This window comes from Tamandua tetradactyla, chromosome X, assembly GCF_023851605.1.
Source record: "Tamandua tetradactyla isolate mTamTet1 chromosome X, mTamTet1.pri, whole genome shotgun sequence".
In the NCBI taxonomy this organism is placed as follows: Eukaryota; Metazoa; Chordata; class Mammalia; order Pilosa; family Myrmecophagidae; genus Tamandua; species Tamandua tetradactyla.
In genome coordinates, this window is record NC_135353.1 from 123,160,752 (window position 1) to 123,173,307 (window position 12,556).

Below are 12,556 nucleotides of genomic sequence, written 5' to 3' on the forward strand. Positions count from 1 at the left end.
TGGGGAAGGGGGACTGAACTGCTGTAAGACAGGACGGGTCCCAGGGCTGAAAAAATGTAATGAAAAGGGGGCACTGATCTCACCTGCCATGCCGGAGACCCAAGTTCGATTCCCAGTGCCTGCCCATGCAAAAGAAAAGGGGGGGGGAGGCACTGAGTGAGGGAAAAAATTTAAACAAATCATAAGAACTGAGGAAAATATTCTGCACATAAAGAAACAGAACAGATCAAAATTTCCACAGAGAGAGGAACCTTCTCCTGGAGGTGAAACAACTGCACACAAAAAGGCAATCTTAAAAACTGTACTGCACATCCAGGGCAAGAGTCAGGTGCAGAAGAGCTGAGAAAATATGAACAGTTAAACATGGGCTACTCTAAAGGTCCAGAATAGATTGGACCAAGTGGCAAAGAAAAGCCTTAACATAAAGCAATAAAATCTTAGGCAGAGGGCGAAAGTGACATTCAGAGTTAACACATCAAAATAATCAGATGCCCAAACATCAGCAAAAAATTACAAGCTGTACTAAGAAAAAGGAAGATATGGTTCAGTCAAGGGAACAAATTAAAACTTTGGAGAAAACACAGAATATGGAACAACCAACCAAAGAAGTTCCAACGAATGTCCTAAATCAATTCAAGGGGATGAAGAAAAATATGGATAAGGGGTAAAGGATATTAAGAAGGCAATGAATGAGTATGAAAATTTATAAATAAACAATAGCAATTATGGGGATGAAAGGCATATTAATAGAGATTAAAAATACACTAGAGCCTCTTTCTTTGTCCGCCGGCCCGCCGCGCGGCGCCCACGCCCCGCAGCAGCCGACCCGCCTGCCCTCCTCTCCCCTCTTCCCCCTCCTGCTCCAGCGGCTCTCCAACCACCACGGTGCCCTCTTCCGCCTTCACTGGCTCCTCTGCCACCAGCCTCGACAGCCTTGCCACCCTCACCTTTCCTCCTCCAGAACAGCTACTGGGGGAGTGGAGACAATACAGAGCAGCTCCCGGAGCCACGACGGAGATCAAAGGGATGGCGTACCCCATCCTGGAATGGCTGACTGTCTGGGAGAACCAGCTCCAGTGAGATCACCGAGGGGCGCGGGTTTTCCTGGGCGGGACGGCAAGCGGCCGGAGTCCCTCCCTTCCTCCTTCCCAGGCCAGCTGGCAGAATTGGGCAGGCGGTCCCCTTGGGCCGCGGCGGCTGGCGCTCCCACCACGCGAGGCCCCCTGCACCAACTGAGAGAGTTGGGTCGAAAATCCCCAGACTGCGGAGAACGGTGACCAGGGGGTCCCTTCCAAACACGTGACTCCCCGGTCCGGCTGGGAACGGTGCACTCTCCCGGGCTGCACAGCTGGCACCTTTCCGCCATGCCTGGCGCCCCGGGCCGACTAGGAAATTCGGTCGGGCGCTCTCCCGTGCTGCGGCGGCCGGCGACCCTCCCCGTGTTCGGACCCCTGGGCCAGCTGGCACTCTTCCAAGACGCTTTGGCTGCCAAACCTCCCCCACGGTGAGAGTTTTCCAAAGTTAAAGGACCCACAGCTACTTTTACTGGTGGAACCCATAGACAAACGTGTGCCACGAGCGCCACCTACTGGGCAGGATAAGAAAAACAGAATCCAGAGATTTCACAGAAAAATCTTTCAACCTGTGGGGTCCAACACCCAGGGAAATCTGACTAAATGCCCAGACGCCAGCAGAAGATAACCGATCATGCTCAGAAAATTGAAAATATGGCCCAGTCAAAGGAACAAACCAATAGTTCAAATGAGATACAGGAGCTGAAACAACTAATGCTGAATATACGAACAGAAATGGAAAACCTCTTCAAAAACGAAATCGATAAATTGAGGGAGGACATGAAGAAGACATGGGCTGAACAAAAAGAAGAAATAGAAAAACTGAAAAAACAAATCACAGAGCTTATGGAAGTGAAGGATGAAGTAGAAAAGATGGAAAAAACAATGGATACCTACAATGATAGATTTAAAGAGACAGAAGATAGAATCAGTGATTTGGAGGATGGAACATCTGAATTCCAAAAAGAAACAGAAACTATCCGGAAAAGAATGGAAAAATTTGAACAGGGTATCAAGGAACTCAAGGACAATATGAACTGCACAAATATACGTGTTGTGGGTGTCCCAGAAGGAGAAGAGAAGGGAAAAGGAGGAGAAAAACTAATGGAAGAAATTATCACTGAAAATTTCCCAACTCTTATGAAAGACCTAAAATTACAGATCCAAGAAGTGCAGCGCACCCCAAAGAGATTAGACCCAAATAGGCATTCTCCAAGACACTTACTAGTTAGAATGTCAGCGGTCAAAGAGAAAAGGAGGATCTTGAAAGCAGCGAGAGAGAAGCAATCCATCACATACAAGGGAAACCCAATAAGACTATGTGTAGATTTCTCAGCAGAAACCATGGAAGCTAGAAGACAGTGGGATGATATATTTAAGTTACTAAAAGAGAAAAACTGCCAACCAAGACTCCTATATCCAGCAAAATTGTCCTTCAAAAATGAGGGAGAAATTAAAACATTCTCAGACAAAAAGTCACTGAGAGAATTTGTGACCAAGAGACCAGCTCTGCAAGAAATACTAAAGGGAGCACTAGAGTCAGATACGAAAAAACACAAGAGAGAGGTATGGAGAAGAGTGTAGAAAGAAGGAAAGTCAGATATGATATATATAATACAAAAGGCAAAATGGTAGAGGAAAATATTATCCAAACAGTAATAACTCTAAATGTTAATGGACTGAATTCCCCAATAAAAAGACATAGACTGGCAGAATGGATTAAAAAACAGGATCCTTCTATATGCTGTCTACAGGAAACACATCTTAGACCCAAAGATAAACATAGGTTGAAAGTGAAAGGTTGGGAAAAGATTTTTCATGCAAATAACAACCAGAAAAGAGCAGGAGTGGCTACACTAATATCCAACAAATGAGACTTCAAATGTAAAACAGTTAAAAGAGACAAAGAAGGACACTATATACTAATAAAAGGAACAATTAAACAAGAAGACATAACAATCATAAATATTTACGCACTGAACCAGAATGCCCCAAAATACGTGAGGAATACACTGCAAACACTGAAAAGGGAAATAGACTCATATACCATAATAGTTGGAGACTTCAATTAACCACTCTCATCAATGGACAGAACATCTAGACAGAGGATCAATAAAGAAATAGAGAATCTGAATATTACTATAAATGAGCTAGACTTAACAGACATTTATAGGACATTACATCCCACAACAGCAGGATACACCTTTTTCTCAAGTGCTCATGGATCATTCTCAAAGATAGACCATATGCTGGGTCACAAAGCAAGTCTTAAAAAAATTAAAAACATTGAAATCATGCACAACACGTTCTCAGATCATAAAGGAATGAAGTTGGAAATCAATAATAGGTGGAGTGCCAGAAAATTCACAAATACATGGAGGCTCAACAACACACTCTTAAACAACAAGTGGGTCAAAGAAGAAATTGCAAGAGAAATTAGTAAATACCTAGAGGTGAATGAAAATGAAAACACAACATATCAAAACTTATGGGACGCAGCAAAGGCAGTGCTAAGAGGGAAATTTATTGCCCTAAATGCCTTTATCAGAAAAGAAGAAAAGGCAAAAATGCAGGAATTAACTGTCCACTTGGAAGAACTGGAGAAAGAACAGCAAACTAATCCCAAAGCAAGCAAAAGGAAAGAAATAACAAAGATCAGAGCAGAAATAAATGAAATTGAAAACATGAAAACAATAGAGAAAATCAATAAGACCAGAAGTTGGTTCTATGAGGAAATCAATAAGATTGATGGGCCCTTAGAAAGATTGACAAAAAAAAGAAGAGAGAGGATGCAAATAAATAAGATCAGAAATGGAAGAGGAGACATAACTACTGACCTCACAGAAATAAAGGAAGTAATAACAGGATACTATGAACAACTTTATGCTAATAAATACAACAATTTAGAGGAAATGGACGGGTTCCTGGAAAGACATGAACAACCAACTTTGACTCAAGAAGAAATAGATGACCTCAACAAGCCAATCACAAGTAAAGAAATTGAATTAGTCATTCAAAAGCTTTCTAAAAAGAAAAGTCCAGGACCAGATGGCTTCACATGTGAATTCTATCAAACATTCCAGAAGGAATTAGTACCAACTCTCCTCAAACGCTTCAAAAAAATCGAAGTGGAGGGAAAACTACCTAATTCATTTTACGAAGCCAACATCACACTCATACCAAAACCAGGCAAAGATATTGCAAAAAAAAGAAAACTACAGACCAATCTCTCTAATGAATATAGATGCAAAAATCCTCAATAAAATTCTAGCAAATCGTATTGAACAACACATTAAAAGAATTATACATCATGATCAAGTAGGATTCATCCCAGGTATGCAAGGATGGTTCAACATAAGAAAATCAATTAATGTAATACACCATATCAACAAATCAAAGCAGAAAAATCACATGATCATCTCAATTGATGCAGAGAAGGCATTTGACAAGATTCAACATCCTTTCCTGTTGAAAACACTTCAAAAGATAGGAATACAAGGGAACTTCCTTAAAATGATAGAAGGAACATATGAAAAACCCACAGCTAATATCATCCTCAATGGGGAAAAATTGAAAACTTTCCCCCTAAGATCAGGAACAAGACAAGGATGTCCACTATCACCACTATTATTCAACATTGTGTTGGAGGTTCTAGCCAGAGCAATTAGACAAGAAAAAGAAATACAAGTCATCAAAATTGGAAAGGAAGAAGTAAAACTATCACTGTTTGCAGACGATATGATACTATATGTCGAAAACCCGGAAAAATCCACAAGAAAACTACTAGAGCTAATAAATGAGTACAACAAAGTAGCAGGTTACAAGATCAACAATCAAAAATCTGTAGCATTTCTATACACTAGCAATGAACAAGCTGAGGGGAAATCAAGAAACGAATCCCATTTACAATTGCAACTAAAAGAATAAAATACCTAGGAATAAATTTAACTAAAGAGACAAAAAACCTATATAAAGAAAACTACAAAAAACTGTTCAAAGAAATCACAGAAGACCTAAATAGATGGAAGGGCATACCGTGTTCATGGATTGGAAGACTAAATATAGTTAAGATGTCAATCCTACCTAAATTGATTTACAGATTCAATGCAATACCAATCAAAATCCCAACAACTTATTTTTCAGAAATAGAAAAACCAATAAGCAAATTTATCTGGAAGGGCAGGGTGCCCCGAATTGCTAAAAACATCTTGAGGAAAAAAAACGAAGCTGGAGGTCTCACGCTGCCGGACTTTAAGGCATATTATGAAGCCACAGTGGTCAAAACAGCATGGTATTGGCATAAAGATAGATATATCGACCAATGGAATCGAATAGAGTGCTCAGATATAGACCCTCTCATCTCCGGACATTTGATCTTTGATAAGGCAGTCAAGCCAACTCACCTGGGACAGAACAGTCTCTTCAATAAATGGTGCCTAGAGAACTGGATATCCATATGCAAAAGAATGAAAGAAGACCCATATCTCACACCCTATACAAAAGTTAATTCAAAATGGATCAAAGATCTAAACATTAGGTCTAAGACCATAAAACATTTAGAGGAAAATGTAGGGAGATATCTTATGAATCTTACAATTGGAGGCGGTTTTATGGACCTTAAACCTAAAGCAAGAGCACTGAAGAAGGAAATAAATAAATGGGAGCTCCTCAAAATTAAACACTTTTGTGCATCAAAGAACTTCATCAAGAAAGTAGAAAGACAGCCTACACAATGGGAGACAATATTTGGAAATGACATATCAGATAAAGGTCTAGTATCCAGAATTTATAAAGAGATTGTTCAACTCAACAACAAAAAGACAGCCAACCCAATTACAAAATGGGAAAAAGACTTGAACAGACAACTCTCAGAAGACGAAATACAAATAGCCAAAAGGCACATGAAGAGATGCTCAATGTCCCTGGCCATTAGAGAAATGCAAATCAAAACCACAAGGAGATATCATCTCACACCCACCAAAATGGCCATTATCAACAAAACAGAAAATGACAAGTGCTGGAGAGGATGCGGAGAAAGAGGCACACTTATCCACTGTTGGTGGGAATGTCAAATGGTGCAACCACTGTGGAAGGCAGTTTGGCGGTTCCTCAAAAAGCTGAATATAGAATTGCCACACAACCCAGCAATACCATTGCTAGGTATCTACTCAAAGGACTTAAGGGCAAAGACACAAACGGACATTTGCACACCAATGTTTATAGCAGTGTTATTTACAATTGCAAAGAGATGGAAACAGCCAAAATGTCCATCAACAGAAGAATGGCTAAAGAAACTGTGGTATATACATACGATGGAATATTATGCAGCTTTAAGGCAGGATAAACTTATGAAGCATGTAATAACATTAATGGACCTAGAGAACATTATGCTGAGTGAGTCTAGCCAAAAACTAAAGGACAAATACTGTATGGTCCCACTGATGTGAACGGACATTCGAGAATAAACTTGGAATGTGTCATTGGTAACAGAGTCCAGCAGGAGGTAGAAACAGGGTAAGATAATGGGTGATTGGAGCTGGGGGGATACAGACTGTGCAACAGGACTGGATGCAGGGGCTCGGAAATGGACAGCAGAATAATACCTAATTGTAAAGTAATCATGTTAAAACACTGAATGAAGCTGCATCTGAGCTATAGGTTTTGTTTGTTTGTTTGTTTTTGTTTTTTTGTTTTTTTTTACTATTATTATTACTTTTATTTCTTTTCTCTATATTAACATTCTATATCTTTGTCTGGTGTGTCGCTAGTTCTTCTAAACCTATGCAAATGTACTAAGAAACGATGATCATGCATCTATGTGATGATGTTAAGAATTACTGATTGCATATGTAGAATGGTATGATTTCTAAATGTTGGGTTAATTTCTTTTTTTTCCGTTAATTAATAAAAAAAAAAAAGAAAGCAGTGGCATGATATATTTAAGGCACTGGAAAAGAAAAATGGGCAGCTCAAAATTCTTTATCTGGAAAATCCATCTTTCAAAAGTGAGGGAGATTTTATTTAGGGTATGGACAGATGAGTAAAAAATGGATAAAAACAAACAAATAATAGGGGTAACAAAGGTGAAAATAAATTGGGTAGATGGAAATACAAGTAGTCAGTGAGAGGGAGAGGTAAGGGGTATGGTATGTTTGAGTTTTTTCTTTTTTCTTTCTTTTTCTGGAGTGATACAAATGTTCAAAAAATGATCATGGAGATGAATACACAACTATGTGATAATATTGTGAGCCACTGATTGTACACCATGTATGGAATGCTTGTATTCTAAGAATGTTTGTATGTTTATATGTTGTTTTATCAATAAAAATATTTTTTAAAAATGAGGGAGAGTTTAAATTATTCACAGATACAGAGAAACTGAGAGAGTTTGTCAACAAAAGACCTGCCATATAAGAACATTGCTAAAAAAATTCAAAGAAGACCTAAAAAATGAAAGGACACTCTGTGTTCATGAATTGAAAGACCAGTATTGTTAAGATGTCATTTGTACCCAAAGCAGTTTGCAGATTACACACAACAAATCCCAATCAAAATTCCAACAGCCTTCTTTGCTGAAATGGAAAAGCCAATCCATCAAATTTATATGGAAGAGTAGTGGGCTCTGAATAAACATCTTGATAAAGTTGAACAAAATGAAGGACACACTTCCTGATCTTCAAATGTGTTAGAAAGACACAGTAATCAAAACAGCATGGTATTGGCCTATGTACCAGTAGTCTTTTCCTAAAGCAAAAAATGTTTATTTGGTACAAAATTTATATTTCAACCAGTGCATTTCCTAATATAACTTATGTGGACAGCTTAATTGGACACCATAAGTACACGGAACCTTGAGTAGGGCATGAGATTTCGTAGGTTTGTCCAGAGTGATGCCCTGATAAATCCCACAGTGATTTGAACAGCGAATGAAAAAGTACTTGCAAATCCCCTTGGGGAAGTAATGAGAAAGGGGGAAAATTCAACTCCTCCAAGTGGAGAATTATTGATATTCTCATAAGCAGTGGGGACAACCAAAGCAAAAGGCTGAGCCCCCAATCTTGGGGTTTGTTCATATGAAACTTAACCTCACAAAGGATAGGCTAAGCCTTCTTAAAATTACGCCTAAGAGTCACCCCCAAGAGAACCTCTTCTGTTGCTCATATATGGCCTCTCTCTTTCAGCCAACGCGACAAGCAAACTCACTGCCTTCCCCTTCTATGTGGGACATGACTCCCAGGGGTGTGGACCTTCCTGGCAATGTGGGACAGAAATTCTTGAATGAGCTGGGAGTCAGCATCAAGGGATTGAGAAAACCTTCTTGACCAAAAGGGGGAAGGGCAAATGAGACAAAATAAAGTGTCAATGGCTGAGGGATTCCAAACAGAGTCGAGAGGTTATCCTGGAGGTTATTCTTACACATTAAATAGATATCACATGTTTAGTTAAGGTGTAACGGAGAGACTGGAGGGAACTGCCTGAAAATGTAGAGCTGTGTTCCAGTAGCCATGTTTCTTGAAGATGATTGTATAATGATATAGCTTTCACAATGTGACTGTGTGATTGTGAAAACCTTGTGTCTGATGCTCCTTTTATCTACCTTATCGACAGATGAGTAAAACATATGGATTAAAAATAAATAAATAATATGGGGAACCAATGTTAAAATAAATTTAGTAGATTGAAATGCTACTGATCAATGAAAGGGAGGAGTAAGGGGTATGGTATGTATGAAGTTTTTTCTGTTGTCTTCTTATTTCTTTTTCTGAATTGATGCAAATGTTCTAAGAAATTATCATGATGAAGAATATATAACTATGTGATGATATTGTGAGTTATTGATTATATAACAAGAACGGAATGATCATATGGTAAGAATGTTTGTGTTTGTATGTGGTTATATTTCATTAATAAATAAAAATAAATAAAACATTTTTTAAAAACCTAAAAAAAAAGAATAGTCTTTTCAACTCGCGGTGCCAGGAGAACTGGATATCCATATGCAAAAGAATGAAAGAGGAGCCCTATCTCACATCATATAAAAAATTAAACTTCAAATTGGTAAAAGACCTCAATATAAGAACCAGAACTATAAAACTACTAGAGCAAAATATAGGGAAGCATCTTCAGGACCTTGTTTTAGCCAGTGGTTTCTTAAACTTGACACCAAAATGCAAGCAAGAAAAGAAAAAAAAAATGGATAAATAGAATCTCACCAAAACAAAAAAATTTTTGTGCATCAAAGGGCTTTATCATAGGTGGTGTGATGGTGGCTCAGTGGCAGAATTCTCCCCCCGCCCCCCATGCTGGAGACCTGGGTTCAGTTCCCAGTGCCTGCCCATGTTTAAAAAAAAAATCAAAGGACTTTATCATGAAAGTAAGAAGACAACCTACACAATGAGAGAAAATATTTGAAAACCACATGTGCTGATTTGAAACTGTTGTGTACCCCAGAAAAAACATGTTCTTTAATCCTGATTCAATACTGTTTGGTAAGGTCTTTTTGAATAAGTCGTTTCTATGGGGATGTGATCCACCCAATTGTGGGTAGTAACTTTTGTTTGGAAGTGGTTTCCATGGAGATGTGTCTCCACCCGTTCAAGGTGGGGTTGCTTACTGAAGTCCTTTAAGAGGGAACCATTTTGGGAAAAGCTTCAGAGCCTACACAGCCAAAGATCTTTGGAGAAGCAGAAGGAAAACATCCCCAGGGAAGCCATTTTGAAAGGAGAAGCTGGGATAGAAAGTGAGCAGACATCATCATGTGCCTTCCCAGCTGACAGAGAACCCCTGAAAATCACTAGCCTTTTCTTTGAGTAAGGTATCTTTCTCTGGATGCCTTAGTTTGGACATTTCTATGGCCTTAGAACTATAAACTTGCCACTTAAAACATTCCCTTTTTTAAAAAATGTATTTTTATTAAGAAATATCCACACATGTACAGTCCAACCATATCATACAATCAATCATTCACAATATCATCACATAGTTGTGTATTCTTCATTATGATCATTTTTAGAACATTTGCATCACTCCAGAAAAAGAATTGACCCACAGTATTTCAATCTACTCAATTTTTATCCTTGATCTCCTACTATTATTTATTTATTTTTATCCTTTTTTTTTTCACTCATTTGTCCATACACTGGATAAAAGAGGATTCAGACACAAGGTTTTCATAGTCATTTTGTAAAGGCTATATAGTTATACTGTCTTCTTCAAGAATCAAGGCTACTGGAACACAGTTCAACAGTTCAACTTCCCTCTAGCCACTCCAATACACCATAAACTAAAAAGGGATATCTATGTAATGCATAAGAATAACCTCCAGGATAACCTCCCAAATCTGAAACCTCTCAGCCACTGAGACTTTGCTTTGTCTCATTTCACTCTTCCCCTTTTTGGTCAAGAAGGCTTTCTTATTTCGATGATGCTGCATCTTAGCTCATCCCTGGGAGTCAGGTCCCACATTGCCAGGGAGAATTACACCCCTGGGAGTCATGTCCCATGTATGGGGGGAGGGCAGTGAGTTCACCTGCCAAGTTGGCTTAGAGAGACAGGCCACATTGGAGCAACAAAAGAGGCTATCTGAGGGTGACTCTTAGGCATAATTATCAGTAGGCTTAGCCTCTCCTTTGCAGGAATAAGTTCAATAGGGGTGAGCCCCAAGATTGAATGCTCAACTTCTTGAATTTGTTGTCCCCAGTGCTTGCAAGAATATCAGGAATTCCCCAGAGGGGAAATTGAATATTTACACTTTTCTCCCCAATCCCCCAAGGGGACTTTGCAAATACTTTTTTATTCTATGCTCAAATTACTCTGGCATATATCGGGGCATCACAGTAACCTGTACAAACCAACAAGTTCTCACTCCCTATTCAAGATCCCATGTGATTATGGTGTTCAAGTAAACTGACCATACAAGTTAAACTAGCTAATGTGCTACTGAAAATATAAATTTTACACCAAATAAACATCTCTCCCTTTGGTCTCACACAGAAGTTGAAGTTTTAAAATATGGACAATGTCATCCTTTACCCTGTATTCTGATCTACCTTAGTCCTATCCAGATCAGCTTCATTCATATCTCTAGATGAAGTCTGATGGCTTTTTCAGCTTTTTAAACAGTTGCTATATGGAGTAATGCTGACTTTCATAGCTTTAGGGCTCTAACTCTGAGTCTCAGGTGTCACATAAAAACCTGAAGTTTTAGGGAAGGACCAGGTTTTATACAAATAGTGCAATATCTTAGAATTTAGAAATATCAGTTACAACTCCTAAATATATATGACTGCTGTAAGAGCTTACAATCTAGGAACCTTTGCAATAGTCCCCAACCTGATAACCCATGCTCTCAACATCAATTCTCTGAGTTTATATATTATAGTTAATCCATATAAGTGAGGCACAATAATATTTGCATTTTTGTTTCTGACATTTTGTTCAACATACTGTCCTTAAGATTCATTCACCTAGTTGCACGCCTCAACCCTTCATTCTTTCTTACTTCCCTTCCATTCCTCAGTTGTTGTACCCTCAGGTCACCTCAACCCATGTGAACTGCAAACACTGCCGCCATAAACGCCATAAACACCAATGTGCTAATGTCTGTTCCCTTCCCCACTCTCAGCTCCTCCAGGTATATATCTAACAAAGGAATTGCAAGATCATATGGCAACCCCACCCCTAGCCTCCTGTGGAACCACCACACTGCCCTCCAAGGGACTGTACCTCTCAGTTTCCCTACCAACAGTGAATAGGTACATCTCTTTCTCCGTATTTTTTTCTAGCACTTGTTTCACTCTGTTCATTTTTAAACAATTTTATTTGCACATCATACAATCCTACCTACGTGAATAGACACACCTTCACCACTGTAATCTATATGAAGACATTTCCTTTTCTTTTGCAAAGAATCATACCCTTCCCTCATGCCCCCCACCTGTTGACATTTAGTTTTGTCATAATGCCTTTGTCATATTCAGTGGAAGCATATTACAATGTTACTGTTGACTATAGACTTTAGCTTGAATTGATTACATTTTTTTCCTGTATACAATCCATTTTCAACACCTTGTGATGTTGACATTCATTTGTTTTCCCTCATGCAAAAACGTTTTTATATTTGTACATTTATTTAATCACCATCAACGTACATTCTAGGCATTCCTAAGTTATACTATCTCAGTCTTTATCCTCTATCTTTCCTTCTGGTTTCATATGTGTTCCCCAGCCCTTCTTGCTCAACCATACTCACATTTAGCTTCATTCAGTGTACTTATAGAATTGTGTTACCATCACAATTGTGCCATCCATTTCTGAATTTTTGCAGTCAGTCCTGTTGCACAATCTGTATTCCTTCCACATCAAATGCCCAATCTCTACCCTCTTTCTATCTCCTGATAACCTGCGTTCTTAACTTTAACTCTCAAAGTTCACTCATTCATATTAGTGAGACCATACAGTATTTGTCCTTTCGTTTCTGGCTA

The 12,556-nt window shown here is 38.8% G+C and overlaps 1 protein-coding gene across 3 annotated transcripts in view; it reads right to left on the reverse strand.

The window, feature by feature from the left end:
• RGN (regucalcin) overlaps positions 1 to 12,556 on the reverse strand; it is a 43,725-nt gene that overhangs the window by 7,540 nt on the left and 23,629 nt on the right. The window lies entirely within an intron of this gene.